This window comes from Prinia subflava, chromosome 1 (assembly GCF_021018805.1).
Source record: "Prinia subflava isolate CZ2003 ecotype Zambia chromosome 1, Cam_Psub_1.2, whole genome shotgun sequence".
Taxonomy (NCBI): domain Eukaryota; kingdom Metazoa; phylum Chordata; class Aves; order Passeriformes; family Cisticolidae; genus Prinia; species Prinia subflava.
In genome coordinates, this window is record NC_086247.1 from 30,256,198 (window position 1) to 30,278,952 (window position 22,755).

Here is a 22,755-nt window from a genome sequence, read left to right on the forward strand (position 1 = left end):
TCCACAAGGGTTCCAAACCTCATGAGCAGCAGTCCTCTCAAACCTGCTGCAATGTGAGTCCCTCCCATGGGCACACAGTCCTCCCCAAACTACTGTGGTTGGGTCACTCTTCCACAGGGTGCAGTCCTCCAAGGAGAGGCTGCTCCAGACTGGAAGCAGGGCCCCTCTCTCCACCAGGTCTCCCACTGGATCACAGCCTCCTCCAGGCATCCACCCACACTGGCACGGGCACCTGCCCCACGGGCTGTGGGTGGATCTGTGCATCCCCTGTGGATCCCCACGGGCTGTGGGTGGATCTCTGCATCCCAATGGATCCCCACGGGCTATGGGTGGATCTCTGCATCCCCCGTGGATCCCCACGGGCTGTGGGTGGATCTGTGCATCCCCTGTGGATCCCCACGGGCTGTGGGTGGATCTCTGCATCCCCCGTGGATCCCCATGGGCTGTGGATGGATCTCTGCATCCCCCATGGATCCCCATGGGCTATGGGTGGATCTCTGCATCCTCCTGGATCCCCACGGGCTGTGGGTGGATCTCTGCATCCCAATGGATCCCCATGGGCTGTGGGTGGATCTCTGCATCCCAATGGATCCCCACGGGCTGTGGGTAGATCTCTATATCCCCGTGGGTCCCCACGGGCTGCAGGGTCACAGCTGCCTCACCATGGTCTCACCAGGGCCTGCAGGGGAATCTCTGCTCTGGCGCCTGCAGCCCCTCCTGCCCCTCCTCCCCCACTGACCTTGGTGTCTCCATGTTGTTTCCCTCACATGTTCTCACCTCCTTTTCCTCTCTGGCTAGGAAAAAAACTGTCTGTGCCCCTCTTTGTTTTGATTTCCTTTCTAAATATGTTATCACAGAGGCGTTACCAGCCTCTCCTTGGCCCAGCCTTGGCCAGCAGCAGGTCCATCTCCAGAGCCATCAGGGACTGGCTCTGCCGGACATGGTGGAAGCTTCCAGCAGCTTCTCACAGAAGCCACCTCTGTGCCCCCACTGCTACCAAAAACCAGGCCATGCAAAATCAACACAGTAGACTTCAAACTATTCTTTGTTAAAGAATGATAAGGAAGAGGCATGTTTATTGTTTGTGCACACAGATCTATTTTGAAATAGCAATGCCTCGGGAAAAAATATGAGGGAATTAAGGAACAGCATAATCGATGTACAAAAACAGCAAGGAAAAAAGTTGAGAAATTAGGTTCTATTGAAAAAAGGAAAAAATCCCTCACTTTAAAACTATTTCACTTGACCTCTATTTGTATTTGAAAAAAAAACACCTAGACAAAAACACCTAAGACTGAAGCACCTTGAAGTGATCTGCCTCAGCAATAATTAAGACATGTACTTATGTTTTACAATTACTGCTGCTTTCAATTTAAATTGGTCCTACAATGGTCAGAACAAAGAAGAAATAAAATGAAAAGTGTATAAATACACTCTAGTTCAACAAAGATTATTTGAAAACGTTATGTCCGAGTATTTCAAATAGCTGTACCAGAAAACAAGTCTGACTGCAGTATAATCTAGCTTCATTCCACCAGTACTGCTCTCTTCCTCACAACACAAATGTTATCTCTAATTCAATGAGAAACATATTTACAGGAGAAATTTTTATCGATCATAAAATATTCCTTAACAGCTCAGAGATAGTGGGCTTATAGATAACTCCATCGAGACTTCTGCAGGTTAGTTGAGAAATTGTACACAGAAGATTTCCATAAACAATAACTCTGATATAGAAGATTTTCAAATAGAAAAGCCTCAGGGATTTATTCTTATGCACCTTTTTTTAAAAAAAAATCCTTTTTCTTTCATGTTTTGTTTATTAAATTTTTAAGATAAAGGAACAAAAAAGGACAGACTCTAGAAGTCCCAAGAAATATATATAATTATTAGATCAATAAACAATTCAGCAATTCTTAGAGGACATTCAAATAACCTTCTACAATAAAAAGCCCATCCTATATGTGAAACACAAATCTTAAGAGATAGTTAACATTCCAGGCAAATACAAGCATATTGGTAATGTTGATTTAGCACTCTTAATTTTGTTCAAAATTACCTCCACAGATCATAGACTCAAAGAATAATAAAGAGAACAAAAGCAGCCCACCACAAAGAAATGTACCTAAAAGGAACAGCAATAAATAAAATAAAAACTGGAAAACCGAATAGATAATAAATGAATAAGTAAGTAGAATAGCAATATTCCATCAGCCTCTCACTAAGCAAACACTCTGAAATCTGATCTATAATATCATTTAATGCAAACAATATATAAAAAATTTACCGCCAATCATCCTGTATTATCATCTCTATGGTGTAGCGTTATGTTGAAATAAATCACACGTTATCTATATTTCAGAACCTTGTCACTTACTTGTTATTGCATCTCCATATTTTTGGGAAAGAAGTAACATGTTGCAAAATAACTGAAATCATAACAAAATTGGCCTGATGCACTCTCGCACAACCTCAACTATTCAATTTTTTGGGGCAAGCGGCTCAAACTTTTTGTCTGAATTAAAAGATCACTGTTACTGTTAAGTATCAGTTAGATGAGTTCATGCGTTCCTTTCTCTGCAAAATGAATTTTTACCAAGTCTGTCCCATATGGCCTTCAATTATGTATTATGACATCTTTGATCTAGGTTATTGGAAGTGTCAAATCAAACTTTAACAAGGTGTAAGGAAGGATAACCAGCAATGAGGTGATTCTAAAATGAAATTAATATCAAAAGGGATCTTTATTTCACCTCCTTGACTACAGAAAAAGTAAACTGTGAATGTTCTCTTTTTGTCATGGATCCAATACTTGGGCACCATATAGTGCAGATCAAAAAAAAAGCTTTTGAGAGGTCAGACTGCTCTGCAAAACATTCTGCTCACTTTCACCTGTGACAAAATTGTGTATTTAAATAACCCTATGGTGTCATCAGGGATGTTGGAATCCTAAGACACAAATTGGTTTTGTAAATTTGTACCCATAAAACAAATTTTGTACCACTATTATCAGTTAATTACCCAATCTGGCAAGGCTACTAATTTTTTTTTTTAATTTTATGTTAGTTTGCCTGTATTGATTTCTAATGCTATGATATACATCATAGCCTTGATTTACTCTATCATTCCCAAAGGCCTAAATTTGAAAATTATTTCTGTGAGTTAGTTTCTACTATCCAAAAAAAAAACCCCTAAGAATTCCAAGATTTTTATTTAATCAAAATGTGAACAATTCAGAATGATGACTGCATACATTTTGTTACTTTTCTGAACTTGAGACATCCCTATAAAAATCCAAAGCAGTCAAAGGAGTTATTTGATTGAATAGAAAATTTCCTTTTCTGCTCTATAAAAAAAAGAGCAGAAAAAATAAAATCTTTTATTTAAAATTGTTTACACAATGTGAACTATAAATATATGTAAATTATTGTAAAAGAAAGTTAAATTATTGTAAAAGAAAGTTCCTCTTCCAAAACCCTATGTGTCCAAGGCAAAACACAGATTATTTTTAAAATATAATTTAGAAACTGAAAAAAATAGAACCCAAAACATGTAACATGGTGCCTGTATTAAAGGAAAGTTACATTCATTTAATTAGTTCCTATGCAACTGGAGAATTTTTTTCAAATGTGTTAAAGACGTAAGACAGATTCAGAAAACACTGTCATGGCATTTTTATAATATGACAAGATCTAAAAATTTTAGTCAAAGTGAGGAAAAGAACTAATTAAGGAATTTTGCCTTGCCAAGGAGTCCAATATGATTCTATTGATGACTCATAGCATTTAAACCAGAAAACCACCAATGCATTAAGGAATTTACTGGGCTAGAGTTGTGATTTCCAGCACATGAGATGTCCTGACCTTGCCAGTGAGCTTTCTAAATGAGGCTGATCATAAGGTAGGTATTGACATCTCCAAAAGCAGTCTTGGGCTTTCTTTTTTGTCAATGGGAAATGAATCGATACAGACAATGGAATTTTTTAAATTAGTCATTTTACCTTTAAAAAGCTTTAAATTGATCAGATTTGTTAGAGACCTAAGTTATAGGCTTTTCAGACTACATAAAGGGACCAATAAAGGAAGCCAACTGGCTCATAGAAGCACTTGCTATTAAAAGAAAACAGTCCCACATATCAAGAATTATTTTGTACTGTAATTTAACTCATTAAACGGTTCATTTTTTCTACTAACACCTTTCTACATGTTTGGGCAAGGTGCTCACAAAGAGACATAACAAATTTGCAATTTCCATAACCCAGCACCAGAAATTTTTATAGATAATTTATTTCTTCTTGTGGATTCTCATACTGCTTATCATTATGATATAGACTCAAGATCATTCAATTATCAAGTTCATTTCATATTGCTTCTTGATGTTGGACAGTTTTTGTAGAAGTCCACAAAAATGATAGGCTCTAATTTGGCAACTTGTTTTTACCTGTCAAAAAACATTATTATAGATGCTGCTTAAAGCTTCATAATAAAGATGGCAAAAATTGTTTAAATGACTCAAATATTCAAAGGAAGGTGAGGCTTATTTTTATGGCTATATATATGTACAGAATTACAAGCATATGTTTAACTTATGAGAAATAAAGGTTAGATGCTTCTCACCAGCTTGACTTGCTCATTTAAATATTGACTTTTAGGAATGTAAATTAGTTTTCATCATTAAGAGTCTTTATAAATACTGTAGACAAAAATACATTTCAAATTTTAAATTTTTTTTGTGGGAGCTCTGCAAAATCTAATGAAACAGTCACAAAGCATAAGAACATACACAAAAAAATTTATTTAGAGTTTAATTACTTTATTAACAGGCCAGAAAATGGTACTATGATTTCACAGATAAATTATTTATTATTTTCTTATTTGTTCCATTTCATAAGGACATAAATGTGATGGTAAAAACCCCTCGACAGTGTGTTTATAAAAACCTGTAGTGAGCTTCAGATAAAAGATATGGCAGTAAGTTGAGAAGAGAGTTCTTATGAATGCTTTAATTGTTTGGGGCCATAGGAAATGAAATCAGATTAAAAAAAAAAAAAAAAAAGACCCAATTTTACTCACTTTTGTTCTTTGATCCACTGATTAACATTTGCAACCACTAACTCACTTTCCTGATGGAGGTGACTGTTGTCAGTTCGTGCTGCTTCCAGAGACTGGCACAAAGTTTCCAGCTGTGGATGCAGAGAGATCAAAGCATATGATGGACTCCCTAGAACATACTCTATCTGGAATACTAATAATAGTCTGCACTACTTGTAAAGAATCAAGTCATTTTTCTCCACTCCTTCAAATAATCAGGGTTTCCTTGTACATGCTATTAATTGATTCAATATGCTAGAAGGAATGTCTGAACTTTTCCCACGCCTTACATTTACCGTTTATTATAATATACACTAGTCTACCTCCAGAGGTTGTTTTAATTGAAATCAGATTTATTTTATAAAAATGGAACCATTATAACTTACTATGTTTCACTTTAAATGTTTTATTCTTTCCACTTTTTTGTTTTATTTTTGCTATGTATTTCTTTAAGATTAGCTCTTTGGTCATGGCTCATTGCATTTAGAATAGAAAGAATGTTAGAGGGATGGAGTTATTTTGGTATATCCAATATATTAAAAAAAAAAAAAAATGGAATGCTGAAAGACTGAAAACCTAAAACTTGGGAGTTGAATGTCAGACTTTCACCTTTATATCTCCAAATGGAATCAAATACAAGCCAATGGTGTTGAAAATCTGTTAACATCTGATAGATAGTTGAGGCCAGGTAAAATGATAAAATGGTTTGATGGTTTCTGAAAAACCTCATTTGCGTGCAGTTCCTCAGTTTACATCAAAAAAGGCATCACAAGAAGAATTGTGCCAGCATTCTCTAAATGGGCCAAACCCTGATTTTTTCAATAGTCCCTTTCTCCCCTAGCTGCCAGAACCACTACTAGTGCTAGTCACATAATTAATAATTATGCAGAAATTAATTTCTCGAAAATAAATATACTTTCAAAGTCTGTAATGGTAACAAAATTCTGAGTAGAGAAACCTTTTGTTCAACAAACAATAACTAAAGCTTTTTAAAGCAGAATATATTGGTCTTGAATGCATTGGCCATGATAGATTTAGAAACCATTACTGGACAAATAGAAGAATTCTACATTCAAGCAAGAAATCTACATACAAAAGCATATGTATATTTTACATCTATAAATATATATATTGATGTTTTTCAAATGAGAACATTCATTTAAAATTAAGATTTCCTTCAATAACATTTTGCCATTGTTAAATGCAACAAAAATTAACATCAAAATAGTGTGGTTTTGACTGCTGTTCAACATAGTAGTTTCGCTTAAATAACATTTAAAACTTCTGAGTGTAATAAACCTTCAAATATTATGCATAAAAGCCTCTTATGGAATTAATATGAGTCATATATAATGGGAGAGACAATATATATCTAATTAAAATCAAATCAAAATAATACCCGCTTATTCTTGTGAGAGCAATCCGTTATGCATGTTAATGTTATATAATAGATTACACTAATACTGTAAAATCAATTTACTTTTTTTAAAGATCTTTAAAACATTATCATGTATTATTAAGCTACACACGATTTATATCTGGTTCGTTTTATAATTATGTAAAATTAGAATAGAAGGTTTAGTAATTGACAAGTTATGATTTCCTGATGTACTGACAAAGCATACAAAATATGTCAAACAGATGTTGACGTAAACATGTTGATCTGTAAGGTTTTAGAAGGGTTACAAATATAAGTGTTTTATATATTTACAGAAAAATACATATCCATATGTTTAAATGAGAGTAATTTGAAACAGAAAACCACAATATCAAAAATTTTGGGAAAAAAATTCATATTTCAAGTGTTCTATCTTAAAAAAAAAGAGCAAATAACAACCAATATGGATACACAGTGAAACTCAATAGGAACCAAACTAAAGTTTTCATAATTGTATCATTTTTGTTTAGGCTTTTGAAAGATAATAACTGGCAGTCTACTCCTTCTTTCTTTGCTTTTGAGAAGTTGTGAGGAAATTTTAGTCCTCATAAAAATGAAATTTCGGTAAATGCAGTTTAGGTAGGTAAGTCATGACCTTACAAGAAAGAGAACAAACATCCTTCCAGAATTTTTCATCAGTTGCAATCACTATTATGTACCTTCCCATCTAGCCTGTCATCTCTACAGAAAAGACAAAGGAATGTATAAAATCTTGTAGTAATTTTGTACCAGGCCACATTATGCCGGAAGATAGTTACCAGTAATTTCTCCCTATCTCAATCTTTGCAGAATCATTGCTTGGAGTGTGTGGATACCAGCAGGCTGCTTAGAAATGATCTCAGCAATGAGTAAATGGTTAAGGGGCAAGTCTGAGCACTATGTTCTTTAGGTATGAATAGATCACCCCCATCATGTGAGCAGAGGAATACTGGTTACTGGGAATGGGGCAGAGCTGAGCAGACAGCAAATGGGGCTCTACAGGACTATTTCTTTTCATAGGTAACCTAGGTTAGATGGTGACTTTTACAGAAACTTTCTGTTATATCTACAGCCTGTCCCTTCCTGAAGCTGCGTGCGCTCTGTGCCCAGAGTAAGTACCAGGCACTCTCATCAATTCGATCATGCCCAGGCAGGTTTCCATGAAAAGTGTGGTCCAGTGGTTGAGAACAAAGGAGCTGTTGTATACTGATCATTGTTTCAATACAGAGGTAGTTAAGGATCACATCTTAGCCCAAGAGTACACCAAGATGGTCTAACATACATGTAAAAAAATATGTGCAAAAAAATTTGAACATAACTATAAGAGATTAGAGATAAAAAGATGCTTAAGAAGAAAACTGGGATTAAGCCATTAAAGCCATCCCCACTTGTGTTCTAAGAAATAATTTGAACCCAGTTTCACATAAGTGGTTCCTTTGCTAACCTAGCCTGATATGAATAAACTAAATTAATAAGATAAACAAACGCAAGGCCCAGTCTTAGTAAGAAGTTGCTTGTACTGGATCAAGAGCTTTTCTTCTGCAGCATGTAATTCATCACATTTCCCAAATATTGTCAACAGTTTGAAGTGTTGTTTTTGTAGAGGTGTGCTTCTGCTACCAGAAGGTATGCAACATTGTCCATAGTGAATTTTACCACAAATTGAGGTTTTCTTTTTGTCCTAAAGAAAGTCTACCAAAGTGTAGAGTGCATAATCACTGATTATGATTGATCAGTGAGTGGACCTGTGTAATACAAAACATTGAGCTTTGACACCTAAGAGATTTTAGGAAATTCTGTTACTAAAAGTTTGCTTGGGAATAAAAAAATACAGCCAAGTTTCATGAGGCTAAGTTGCTGATGATGTAAAGGACACAGTCAATCTAAGTATGCTGAAAATGTGTACAATTAGTAGTGAAGTATAACTTCAGTGCATAAGTGAAGCCTTTAGGTTGTGCTGAATTAATAGATTTTGCATTTATAAGTGAATGAAGGAATGAATAATAAACTGGCAAGTTGACAGTAATATTCTGCTTATGTGAGTGGTAGAAGATACAGTATATTTTATCAGTTACCCACAGTGTAGGCAACAGATTAGATAATATCTAATATCTCAAGTAAAAATTTTGACTTTGTCCAGTTATTAAAACAGTACATCTGGTTTTCTACTGTTCTAAAATCTGAAACTTCAGAACCCTTCGTTACTGTTCTAGGTTCAACTTCCAGAAATTATTTTCTATAACTGGATTTATATCCTGTATTCTTATAATTTAACTGTACTTGTCTGAACAAGATTCCTGAAATATGAACATTGTGGATTCAGTGGGTCGCTCTGTATACATGAGCAAGATTTAAGGAGGGCGATCTTAGTTTGGCTGAATCTCTCTCTTTAGTTGACAAGAGAGCCAGTTACTTTAAGTATAACAGGGGAGTACTAAGACATGATGGGAGCACAGTCCATTTATTCAACATACCTCCCAAAATTGGTTTTGTGTCCTAATCTCCCTCTTATGTTTTCTCTAGAAAAATTACCATAAAAAGGTCATAATATGACTGCCAAAACAAGTTAAAGTGTGTTATTGGCAGAAGTTTCAGTCTTCTCTCACCCGTCTCCATCAATTTCTTTATTCTTTTCAAAACTTTTTTTTAAAGTATTATCTGATCTTTAATCATAATGATGAGGTAACCTTTGTGTCCACAATATATTATGACTGAGGACTGATTATAGACGTTCATGACTTTATGAATGGAAGGCATAGTAGTTTAATGGAGAAGAAATACATGGACATTGCAATGCTTCTATGGACAAAATCTGTATATTTAGGAGAAAGAATGACTCAAGTTTAGGACTTTGAATACAACAGGAAAGAATGACCCAGGCTTAAAACTTTGAATGCAACTGAAGTAATGAACTTACACACTGTAAATTCAAGAAATAAGTTTCCCATTCTAGACTCTGCCACAACATCAGTTAATTGCCAATGTTCCCAGCAAGAAAATGTAAGTCTCAGGCTGTCTGTTTAATTAGCCAAATGTTATTACTTTGTTTGCACGTAAGATTTTAATTCCTGGAGAAGGAAAATCACAAACAAAACTAACACTTTTTGTGATGCAAGAATATTCATATCATTAAAATGATACATTGAGTGGTTTTGTCAGTAATCCTCATACAGTATATTCTCTCATATTGAGAAAGACTAGCTTCTTTGCAGTTATGATTTAAATCTGAGAAAGATGCTGCATTAATGGAAAAAGAATCTTAGGCAACAAGGAGAGTACGAATACAGTGGACTAGGGAAATATGTTTATATTTTGATTTGCAATTATTTTTAACCTATACTTTTGCATGTTTTCTATACTGAAAAGCACTACTTCATGTTCTTAAACACGACTTTCTTTTGCTTTGTCTAGACACATTACTTTTAAAGTAAATTGAACCAAGTTACATGATCACTAGATATAGTAAGAAAGGTCTTGAGCCTGGACATTTAATACCTTAAACACACACTTCAAAATAGAACTTAACTTATAAGATGCTGGTCTAAGTTTATTGCTGTTCCAGTTTTGTGTTTTAGATTTTGCAAAGACAGCTATGGAGCATTCTTGTAATTTCTATGTTTTCTCCTATTGTTGAGAGTCTTGAATGAATCTTTATTTTTCAGTTATACACAGGAGATGACATCAACAATCATTTTACTAGGAAACATATCCTAAAAAGCCACTACAATTTGTAAAGAAACCTTCTTATGTCACTTCACTGTAGTTGTGGAGCATTTTTTCATCTAAGGTAGGAAGCTTGTGGAATTTCTATGACAGTATATTAAACAATATATGTAAGGCAACTAGACAGAAAGATAGGAAGAACAGTAGCAGTCTTGAAAACATCCTTAGATATACAGCCATTAGTAGCTCTTTCTTAAATCCCTGGTTAGCAGCATACTAAATTGGCTAATAACATCATATTTAACCAGATTTTTTTCTTAGATAATCAGTGAAAGCACATGAGATTATGGGAGGCTTTAAAATGTGGAATTATGGAAGGAGATAGGTAATAATGAAGAATTGATACCAATTCCTTCTTTTGCCTTCTTGTCTATATTGGCCATGTTAGAAGCATGTACAAGTTAAATTAGGTTTACATATTTTTTCCTTCACAGCTTGTTTTCAAAAAAGAAAAGATTTCTGAAAGACAATCTATAATTTTGTGGATATCCATTTTTATCTGTTATTAAATCTTTCCATATTCCTACTATTTAAAATTCAAGTATTCTTTTGGTTTGCCAAGTTAAGAACCCAAAATTACAAGGCAATTAAAAAAAAATCTGAGAGGACTTTTTAGAAACACTCATAACTACAGATGTTGCTTATAGGATGAACAAAATAATAATCAATTCAAGAAGTACTTTATAGGAAATGAAAAAAAAACCCAAAAACTTACTTAAAGTTTGGAAAATGGCAAATTTAATAAGGAAATTTGTCTCATTTAATTACTTTTAATCACAAATAGTGCGTTACTCATGTTGCATAATGTAATTGTGGAATTAGTAATTCCTTAGTTACCAAAGTGATACAAAAAAAAAGCACCTTAATTTAAATTTATCCTTATAAAGAGAGGGTAATAGAGTGGACAGGAGTGAAGTTCTTTCTTTAGTTCCTTTCTCCTGGATGTTACATTTTCAACAGAGGCAGATGGGACAGCTGCATGTTGGGACACCTCTCTGACCTGATCACAAACTTCCTGATTCTGCCAGCTTCTCCAATCTCATGTCACTGATGGGAAGACATGGAGAAAGCAATTTCTTGTCAACCTGAATTTTTGTGAATATTTGTCACTGTCAAGTATGGGCCAGCATCAGGAGCACTGGAATCTTTAAAATGATAGCTAGATTACAGCTTCTGCTGGATCACCAGGTGAGACATGTCACATTCTGCAGGAGTCTGTCTAAATGTCCCAAGATACCTGGATTCATCCTTTTTAGTTCTAACTGCTTATCTGATTAAATACATTCTTTAATTATTTTTTTTTATGCCCTTAGACAAAAAGGGCCATGCAACTTTATAATTTAAATTTGGTGAAGTTTATGTCTGGGGATTTTGTAATCTTCCTCGTTGCTGACTGGAGACCAGCAGAAACACAATTTCATGATCCTTCATCTGCCCTCCTATTGAGACTTGTTTCTTTTTATTGACTAAAAGTATAAGCACAGATACCTAAGTTCCTATAGGAGAACCCTTTATTGGTGGCTGAATCAGTTTATCAAAAGAATATTTGTTAAAGTGTTTAAGATAATAAATACAGAAATAAGGTAGCATGACTCCTGACTTGCTATCTGCCTTCAGCTATACCATCAATGCCAGCTCACAGTGTGGCCAGCTGCCTCTGCAATAGGATAAATCAAATTGAGCAATTCATGATTTCTCTTAATTATTGCAAGGGAAATTAGCATTTAATTGCATACCTTAAAATCAGAATAAACTTTTCTTCCATCTCTTCAGTAGAATAGGGAAAACAAGCAGTTTGTGGCACAGCTGATACCACTGAAAATTGCAACACCCTTCTCACCCTTGTCTAGTGTTTTGAAGGCAATAAACACAATCCATCTACTGTCCACCCTTATTTTCTCTGGGCATGAAAGTAGTAAATGCTATGCAATGCCCTATTAGAATATCAGCAACCATTCTCATTCTTTTTTCTTTTTTAACATATGGTAAAGTGACAGACAATATATTGAAGTGTATTTTTGAAACCAGAAAATAATCAAGAGGATTCAGTGGCTTGTATTTTAAGCACTTTATGACAGTGTAATGTAATAAATTTTAGAGCTTTCAGATTTTGAAACCAATCAATAAATATGCATCCATTTTAAAAAAGGCTGATTTTTCACTAATAGCTTAAAATAAAAGTTCTCTACTATGAAGACAGAGAAACATCCAAATATTTTCAACTTAAGTCCTGGAAATACCTGTCCAAATTTAGCAAGTTTTCTTGAAGGAGGAAGCTTATGGGCAAAAAGGGAGGGGGAAATAAGGATGAGGGGCTTTACTTTGAACTCCCAGTTCAGCTAATTTCAGGGTTTTTTAAAAAGAAGAAAGAAATTATGTTTCCTGTAGAGATATAAAGAAAATGCAAATAATGTGAAGAAAGTCCAAACACTCTTTTTGTCAGGAAAGGCTGCCACAATGGGCTCCGAGAAGTTTGGGAAAGGGACTATTATGTTGCTTGTGCAAATCCATATTGTATGATTTCCCCTTAAACACTGGAGTTTTTCTTTGCTGCTATGCTTTGGGGAATAAAGATGAAAAGCTAGCAACAATTTGGTTTCATGTCTTTAATAAAATCCAGGTTTTTCCTTTGAGGTCACTAAAAGAAGCACAATTTCTAATTCATGTTTTAACAAATCCATAATGCATCAGTAGACTCACCTTCTTGCCTAAGAGAATACCACAGAAAAATCATACTGTGGGTGCAAAAAAGAAGCGCACATCATTTTGAATAAGTAGTTGAATAGAAAAACTAGTTCTTGAAAACTTCTAGTTCCTGTTTCCTGAACTATCTGCATGTTTATATTACTCAGTCATTGGGAAGAAGAAAAAAAAACCAGCAAAAATTGTTTTGGGACTAGGGATTAGACTTGAAGTCTCCCTGCTTCCTTTCAGCTTGATTCCTTTTTGGCCTTAGCAGCCTTGTGATTTTGACAGCACAGTGAGCTGACTTCAGGAGATGAGATGGCAGATTTGCCCATCCCAGCTCCACAAGGCTTTGTGTTGGGCATAGCATGGCAGGTCTGACATGGAAGAGATCTGGCACTCATCCACTTCTCCCGCTACCCTTAGGTAACACTAGAACAAAAGTCCATGCACTTTAATACTGTAGTTTATATTGGGCTTGAGGCTTCTGTGTATATTAGGCTTGCTAAATTCAGTTTAGCACCAGTTTGTTGTGATTAGGTCTGATGAAAATGCAAACTTAAGGTGGTAGTAGGACTCCAAGCACAGGCAAGTTGTGTTATCTACTTAGGTGGCATCTCAAAGTACAGGCTGCATTCAACTCTTAGTTTTAAGCACCATATTCCTGAAGGAAAATGGTTTTTTCCTTTTGATTTCATTTTATATGAAACCAATGTAACATATTTAGGGACTAAGCATAATTGAAGCAAAGCCCATGCAGTGTAGTAAAGGTTGAAAAGGCTTTAAAAACACATAGGAAATAAAATGACCAAAAGGCTGTTTTCTGTAGTGCATTTTTTACTGACAGCTTTCAGACAAGAGTAGAATGAAAAATGTATATATATTCTTTAACAAATAACTAACAGTACAACAAGCAAATATAATTGCTTCAATAAAAGCATGGTAGATTAATATAGTGGCAGACAAACTGCTTCTAAAATAGGAAACTGGTATATTTAAATTCTGATGTTTCTGCTGAGATAATTTCCTCTTTATTTCTTTTATAGGATGAGTGGACTTCAAATATTTCATCAATTGTGAGACTGGTAAAGGTTTTACATTTATTTCCCAACGTTGAAATAGGAGCAGAAAGTTTAGGAGAAACTACTCTCTATTTTAATTTTTCAAATCTTTGTCACCTTCAGTGAAGATCTGGATTACTGTATGTTAACCCATGAAAGAAAAATTATGCTATTCAGTTTACTTGTTGCTGTTCTCTAATATATACATGTGGTAGTGAACAAACTGTTAAACTCACAAGAAAAAATATGTTTATACCATCAAAAAAGTTTATATGGAAAAATGTCATCTGAGTAAAAAAACCCAATAAGTAATGGTATATTTTACTAAATATGTGTGCCAAATAATGACTCCTGTGTGAATCTATTGCATTGGATTTATTGAAGTAGATGCCTCAAAATACATAGGCAATGTAGGTTCTGTGTTTGGATGGCTACCAAATTTCCAGAGTAGCTCAGATCAAACTAAACACTGTCTACCATTGCTGCTTTAATATGTCCTCTCAGTCAATATTGATACTGATGTAGGCTGTCACTGCAGCCTTAGAGGTTTAGATGAAGACAATGGCCACTCCTGCTGAAATGTATTTAGCCATCCTAAGTAGCTCAAAGTGTGGTGGGACCCATTTCAACTGCAGGTACCCCTGCAGAAGGCTCTCCAAAGAAAGCTGAAAGGCTTTTCACCCAAAAGAGATTATTGTTAGTATTCCAAATGGAGGAATCATAATGTCTTTGCTTAAAGAGAAGGGAATCAAGATAAACTGGAAATGCATGGCAAAAATGGCAGATCTTTTTAGTAAACTTTTCTTGGAATCAGAATCACAAAATGTTTTGGGTTAGAAAGGACTTTGGAGATCATCTACTTTGAACTCCCTGCTATGGACAAGAGCAACTTCCACTAGACCAGGTTGCTGAGAGTTCCATCTAGCCTGGCCATAAACACATCCAGGCATGGGGCATCCACACATTTTCTGGGCAGCCTGTTCCAGTGCCTCACCACCCTAACAGTGAAAAGATAATTTCCTAATATTTAACCTACTCTCTCTTAATTTGTATCCATTTATTCTCCCTTGCTCTGTCACTACATGCTGTTATCAAAAGCCCCTCTCCATCTTTTTATAGGCTCACTTCAGTTACTGCAAGGCCACAATTAGGTCACCAAAGCCTTCTATACTCTGTTTTGATTAGTTTATGCTACAATTAAAGATGAAAACTAAATTTTCCTTGTTCACATTATTCTACTTATTTGTAACTCCTTGAATACTCAACATGTATATTTGGTTCATTAATGCAACATTTAATACTCTCACAAACACATTTACTCTTCCATCTTCCTACTATTTTTTCCCTATATCACCTGTGGTTTAAAGATCCGATTTACTTCTATGTTAAAACAAATAAAAGCTGCTGAAAAACTCTACCATTGAAAAACTCAGATAAGATTCTAAAACATAAGTGCCATGAATCATAAAATATTTAAAGGCATAAAAGTATTCCATTTTAACAATTTTAATAAACCTGTAAACATACAATACTGAATCTCAGTGGATTCAAACTGCTACTTGCTTAGTATCAATAACTGTAAAAGTGACACATAACATCTGCTGCTTCTTGATTTTCTTTCCCATGATATCTACTCCAGCATCTAATGCAGGGGGACAAAAAGGGGGGAAAATCTTTTAAAGCACATTTTTTTTCTTTTTATTTCTGTTTAGGTGAGGCTATGAATTTAAAATTCAGAAACAATAGGCAGTAGATAGTTACTGGTCAGCTCTACTAAAATACTTTGCTAACCTAAGTATATTTACAGTTAAGTAGTACTGTATTAACAGATTAAGTTATTTAACTCCTTGTAAGATTATTCTTTTCTTGAAGGTTAGTAATGCAATATTTGTTATTACAAGCCTATTTAGAGATTTTTAATATATTTGAAGCTATATTTCCAGGCCTTTTTCTTGTGAAAAGTATGTAAAAAGAGGATTTTGTGTAAAACTTATAGGAAAAAAATCTTGCTGCAATTTTTCATTATTTCATTATTAAAGTAGAAGTTTCATTAACTATTACATAATAGTCATAAGAGGCCATTATGGTTAACAGATGAATGGTCATAGCAGTACCTGGATAATAAGCAGTGATGACTAAATGTACTGGAATAATGTTTGTAATGGAAATTCCTGAATTCCTGAATTCCCTCATCTCCATTCCAAAAATCTACAGTTATCCACTTATACACATCTACATATATGTATATAGAGAGAGATATTCATTTTATGTGTTTCCAGATTTTTGCTGGATATAGAAAGATCTTCAGCATCTTCTGAACTATATTTTGTTCAGAAAAGCAAGCTGGCTCTGGTGTCTTTTGTCAGCAGCTTCCTGTAAATCACAGAACCACAGAAGGGATCAGGTTGGAAGGCATCACAGAGTCCATCTGGTCCAACCTCCCTGCTCAGCCAGGGTCTCCATAGAACACATAACACAGGACTGTCTCTGGATCCAGATGGTTCTTGAATATCTGCAGTGAGGGAGACTCCACAGCCTCTCCAGGCACACCTTCCAGTGTGAGGTCACTTGCACAGTAAAGAGCTTCTTCCTGATACTCAGGTGGAACTTAGCTGACTGAATTCCAACCATACCCTGAGCAATGACTAACTGAACATAAAAAAGTGGGCAAGAAGATACTATGAATATCAAGAAAAATTGTTTTCCAGTGTTAAGAAAAAGTTATCTGTATGATAATAGAAGGAAAGTCTGTCCTTAAGCCAACCTGTACCTTGAACTATGTTGATGCCAAAAAAGCCCAATATGGCAGAAAGGTAGAATATTTTAACTGTATTTTAAGCCGAAAAAGGACTTTCTTCTGCAGAGAAGATTAAAGAAGAAAACAGAGGTATATCTGGACATTGAGCATGGTGCTTTTACTCTTTCAACAGGGAAACATCTCTCTATAATTGAATTTAAGGACCTCATTGACCAGTTGGCTAGCAGCGACTCCAGCTAAAGATGAATAAAAGGAAGGAAGATTTTACTACATTCTATCTTTCTGGTAGTGATATAGCAGAAGAAAATGGCTACTATGATGTTGCTATATACAAGATATTTGGAAACCTGTTGTAGTACACCTTTATAGCAGTACCCTGTAAAACTTGATTTTCCTACTGACAAAAATCTGTACTGGGAATCCTGCAGCACACAAATGTTATACAATGCTTTTTTTTGTACACCAGATATATTTATCAAAGGGACTTTGACCTGGAAAAATGCAACCAGGAGCATCATATTAGAAAAAGTCATCCTATGCATAAGGGACATAGAAAATATCAGATTACTTTGTATTAAAAGGAAAAATTCTTTCAAATCAGAGTTAGTTTTCAATAACTCTCTAGCATTTATTTTAGGAGATGCAACTAAGTGTCATTTATATGGTAGTCCCATTATTGTAGGTGCAGTGTGAAAGAAATAACAAGGAAGTACTGTAAATATAGTAGTAATGTGGTAATATAACTTGATTTACCTGCAGGAGATGCTGAAAAATTGTCAATGGTAACCAATCCAATAAAGGAAAAAAGAATTTTTTTCACTAGATTCAATGGATACCTAAATAAATCAAACCCACTATCGAAACACTATTAATTTTTTTAGAATGTGTATTCTGCAGAGAAAGAATTTTGATTTAATGTGATTGGAAAACACATAGCACCTTGTGGGTGCTTTTATAATAAATATGAAAAAATATAATCTAGCTGAGTTCTTACATGAACATTCCACTTATAAAGTTCTCCTGATTCAGAAAGGGAAAGGAAAAGAAAAGGAGTAGCACAAGAAAATGTGCCAGCATTCTTAAATGCATTATACAACTACCACTTAAGAAATAATTTGAAGCAGTAGTCCTTTTTAGCATACCATAACTTTTGAACAAAACAGAAACTATCAAATAGTGAGTAAAGAGAGTTGATGAGGGGTAATGAGGTATTTTTTATACCCCTCAAATACTCCTAAATATCAGACAAAGCCTTTTATTTCTTCACTTTAATACATAGATCAACAATGTATTTCATTTTTTGGGCAGTGTAAGTTTCCTACAAAAGTATTAAGAGCACCTGTTAAAGAAAAAAACAAATCTAATGAAACCAAAAAGCCCACTGGTCTCTACTGACTATTTTTTTAAAAACAACTTTGTTTCCTTTTGGAATTCAACCTTCATCAAGTAATTTTCAATGCACACATGGGACTGTTTTGTCTCCCCTGATTTTTATGTTGCCAGAGTAAACTAGTAGTGTTCATTGCCTGAGCTTTGGGGTATCCCTTCTTCTGCTTCCTAGTATGTTTGAATACATCTTTGTTCATCTGTGATTAAGGATAGGAGTTTCACAATCGATAATGACACTTGCTCAGACAAGGAAGAAAAATGCAGTAGTGACAAAAGACTATTTTAAGGGCAATTTTGAAAGGCAATGCAAAACGCTGTCTGTGTTTTGCTTTTGGATGTATATTCAAAGATATAAAAAATCACTGTAATTACTTATTATACTGTGCAAAACAGAAAGAAAATTTAGAATGTGAAATGATGTAATTTTCTAAATATTAGGGAATTTTTCAAGGAATGCCACACAACATTTTTTGCTATTTCATTTGCTTGCTTGTTCTGTTCTTAAAATTAGAGAAATTGTTTTTACACTTTGCATATGCACACTTCTATGAAACAACTCTTCATTTAAAATATATTCATATATCAATGGGCCAACTGGGTACTCCTGTACTACTGAATGATCCTGAGTACAATTTTTTCCAGAACAATCGATTAAAGAAAAGTAGTTGAGTACATTTTATATGTTTGTGTATTCTCTAAAAGCAGATTTGAGTGAACATAGTCTAGAAGTGAAAGATGAGGTAAGACTGTATGAGTAAGATAGGTATTATCACAATCACTGAGAAAAAAGCTGATCCCTGGATAGTTTCTGAATGGGGTTTTTAAAATGTTTTTGGAAAGGACGCCACTGCATAATTTTTCCGATATTCATCTAGATAATATTCTTTTGACTTAAAAGAAAATATAATCTTAATTCCTTTTTTTCTGGTCTTTTCATGTACGTATTTAAATTCCCAATTTCTAAAAAACAGACATAAATTTAAAACACAGAAATTATTTGCAGACTTTTATACAGACTAAAATACACAATGAAATTTCTCAGAGTAAAAAATAGAAGTGAGATATCTGTTGTCCTCCACATTTATTTGGTACAGGGACAGTCTCGGTGCCAGTAAAAGCACCTTTATCTTACTACTAACTCTTAAATCAAAATGGAGAGAAAAACGGAATATTCTAATGATCTTCTCAAATGGGCAGTATCAGCCATGTACTGTAATAACAACATATATTTGATACACCTGTATTTTTAAATTTTCAAATAACTCCTGCTTCTCTATCCCATCTCATCCTTATCACTTCTTTGATATCTTCTGTTTGACTCCTAACTATCCTCTACCTAGTAAGCTGACAAAAAACTGCATGCAGCCAGAGATGCAAAAACCTCTAAATTCTATGAAATTGCTTACCTGATGAAAGCACACTAAAGTAAAACTACTTTTAAAAATACTTTCAGTTTTTATTGATGAATCAATTATTATATTATTCTTCCACTGTAGGTTTAGTGGACTTAGTAAAACTGAAATACTCAAAATTTCTCTACTACATTTTATATATTCTCTACCCCTTTTCTGATGCCAAGATCCATGTTTCTCTAAGTAGACCACAATTTCCACTGGCTTATTTGCAAGACTCTTGCTAGTTCCTATATCCACTTCTGTCATGCTACATAATGCAAGTGAAGTTGACTCCCATGCAAATTTCCATATCCCATATTTTCATCATCCTTCTTCCAACTGCAGCCAACCCTTTATCCCTTTTGTGTAAATTATTTTGTTTCTATAATGAACATCAAAAAAATCTACCAGAGAACAGGTAGAATTATTGACAATAAAGGTGTCAGTTTTAAAAGAGTGGGAAAACTGATATTTACTTGATGGCATACTTCTGATCATTTATCTGTTATTTATTAAAAACACATGTATTACATAATTAATTAGGAGCTTGACACAGACATTGCTGAGAACAATATGCTTGCTACATCTATTATTTCAATAATTTTCCATAGTGACCCTTGTTGTCCCATATTTAAAATGGAAAACAAACAAAAAAAATTGTAATGGCAAGCAATTGTGTGACAGCTCTGGAGGATGGTAAGTGACATGGAAAAAACTGACTTCTTACAAGAGATGCAGTAGATATCTTAGGAAAAAAGATAAGGCTGGTTCTTCATCCCTGTAAAGAAGCAGTGTGACTAGTGTCCCACTCACCTTTCCCTGCAAGCTATACTTACTTCTTAAAAATGTGCCTACGTCCTTTTAAATGTATTATATTCAGTGTCAAGGGGGTTTGTGTCTTTTTCAGTTAGATAAAAGAAACTTTTTCTTGCACGTATTTCCATCTAGAGAGTGTATTTTTGCATGTCACCTCATTATCTATGTTTTGAAAAACAGATTGAATTATAGTTGTCTACCACTGTTTTCTGCAGTCTTTGAATTATTTTCCACCTCATTCCCAAACCCTTTTCAGTTTTAACATCAATCTTGCCAATGTATTTTATGACAACAGAATCAGTGCCTCCTTCTCCAGAAGTCCTCTTCTTATGTGTCCAAAATGTAATGTACTCCACCAGTAATCCATCACTTTACTCTGTCACTATGATACTGCATTAGGTGTTGACATTGAGTTACTTGCCCACACCTCCGTCGGTGTGCTCACAGAGAGCCAACGGGCTCTGTCGCCGCTAGCCCAGACACAGCGACAGAGTGGTATGGGGTCAGTCTGCAGGCTCGCAAGCAGTGCTGACTCCCGTGGGTTCTTTGCCTGGCAGGGGCTTATGCGAGCGATGGAGATTCGACGGCAGTGGAAAGAAAGGAGGAAACAATTTCAGACGAACAGAGGGTTTATTGCAAACACCTCCTCAGCCCGAAACTGCTCGGGGAGAGAGGGGTGCGGGGGGTTTTTGTCCGAAGGATTCGGAGGGGGGACAAAGGGGGTGGCCAGCCGCTGCCAGCCAACCGGGGCAGGTTGCCAGGGGATACAGGTGTAATAGAACATCGCTTGGACTAATCAGGGGAAAAATAGGAGGGATTTACAAAGGCGGGAGAAATGACAGGCAGCTAACCGTGTGCCGCATGGCAGGTGCCGGAGTCATGTGAGTTAAACAAAGGAACAATCGAGGGGTGGGGTACAGGGAACCCAACAAGTACAAAAGTATAGAAAGCCTAACCGATTAAATTAACACACTGCCACACACATGTACCACTAGATTATTCTCCAAATTACTACTTTTCAGGACACAGTCTCCTACTGTTGGATACAGCAGATAGCACTTCTTTATTTTATTTACAGTGACTTTATATTTACCTTCATGTCATTAATAAGACAACTGGCCAAATTTGTATCCTTACAAATCCTAACTGGATTTCATGATCTCATCAGAGATCAGATGTTTTCAAACCTAACATTGATACCCATTTATGTACATTCTTAATGCTCATTTCTTTTAGTCAGAATATCATTGTTGCCTTGCTAGTGTGCAACTGTGTAATCAGGTAAAATATTTGTCAAAGATTTAAAATATTCAGTCTTCACACTTTTCTTACAAATCAAAAATATAAATAGTTTATTTGACCTAAAAATGTTTTTCTTAAAAGCACAGTCTTTACTTATAGAAGTTAAGAGTATAAGTGTATAGTACAAGTATCCATGTATAAATGTTACTGATTTTTTTCTGATGCTACAAAACTGCTACCCAAGTAAAGTAAATATTGCTCTAAGTTCATAGATTTTACATCATTAATCCTGGATTTCCAAAAACCCCAGACATCAAGAACTCTGACAGGTCTCCCAGCTCTTTTGCTACTCTTTTGCAAATTACTCCAGGTAGGTGATTTAAAGGTTCATCTCTAGCAGATATTATTGATAGGACAGAGAACAATTCATTATCCTCATGTGCTGTAAGCCATCATATTCATTATTACACAAAGAAATATTTAACACTTTACCTTTCCTCTCCTTTATTAGTGGTGTTACCATCTTAATCTGTTAAAAGTAGGAATGGTTCAAAAATGCTTTAGGAATAGTCCTGAGAGTTGCTGATCATTTATTCTTTACAGCTACTGTCAAAGTAGGTTAAAATGTAGAGCTCGAAACACACAGTTGAGTATGATATGTTATGAATATAAAACAAAATTGGTTTTAATCAACTGATTAGTAGTTTTTCTCAAAATCAGACATCTAACAAATAACAGAGAAACTTGACATGAGTTTCTCAACCTTTCAAAATAGCTCTGACAAGCTCCCAACCAAAAGTTATCAAGAAAACTAGTGCTTACAGGTGATGGGGTGGGTTTGCAGATTCTGATTCTATACAAGAACTGGGAAATAAAGCTGGAAAATATATTGAATTTTCAACAAGGAAGAAAGATTTAGTAGGATGTCCAGGAATTTACTACAGAAATGTTATCTAATATATGTATAAATACATAGGAAAAAAGGCTATGTGAGATGATGCAGGCAGATGAGACAAGATCTGGCAAGATCTCAAAGAAATCTAGGTAGGGGGATGGTGAAAAGGGATTGCTAAAAGTCATCGTGGGCAAATGTTTTTGACTTGTTTTTAATTCTGGAGTTCTAAATAAATTATAACCTTTCAAATAAAGTAATTTATTTTATTCTGCACAATGAAGAAAT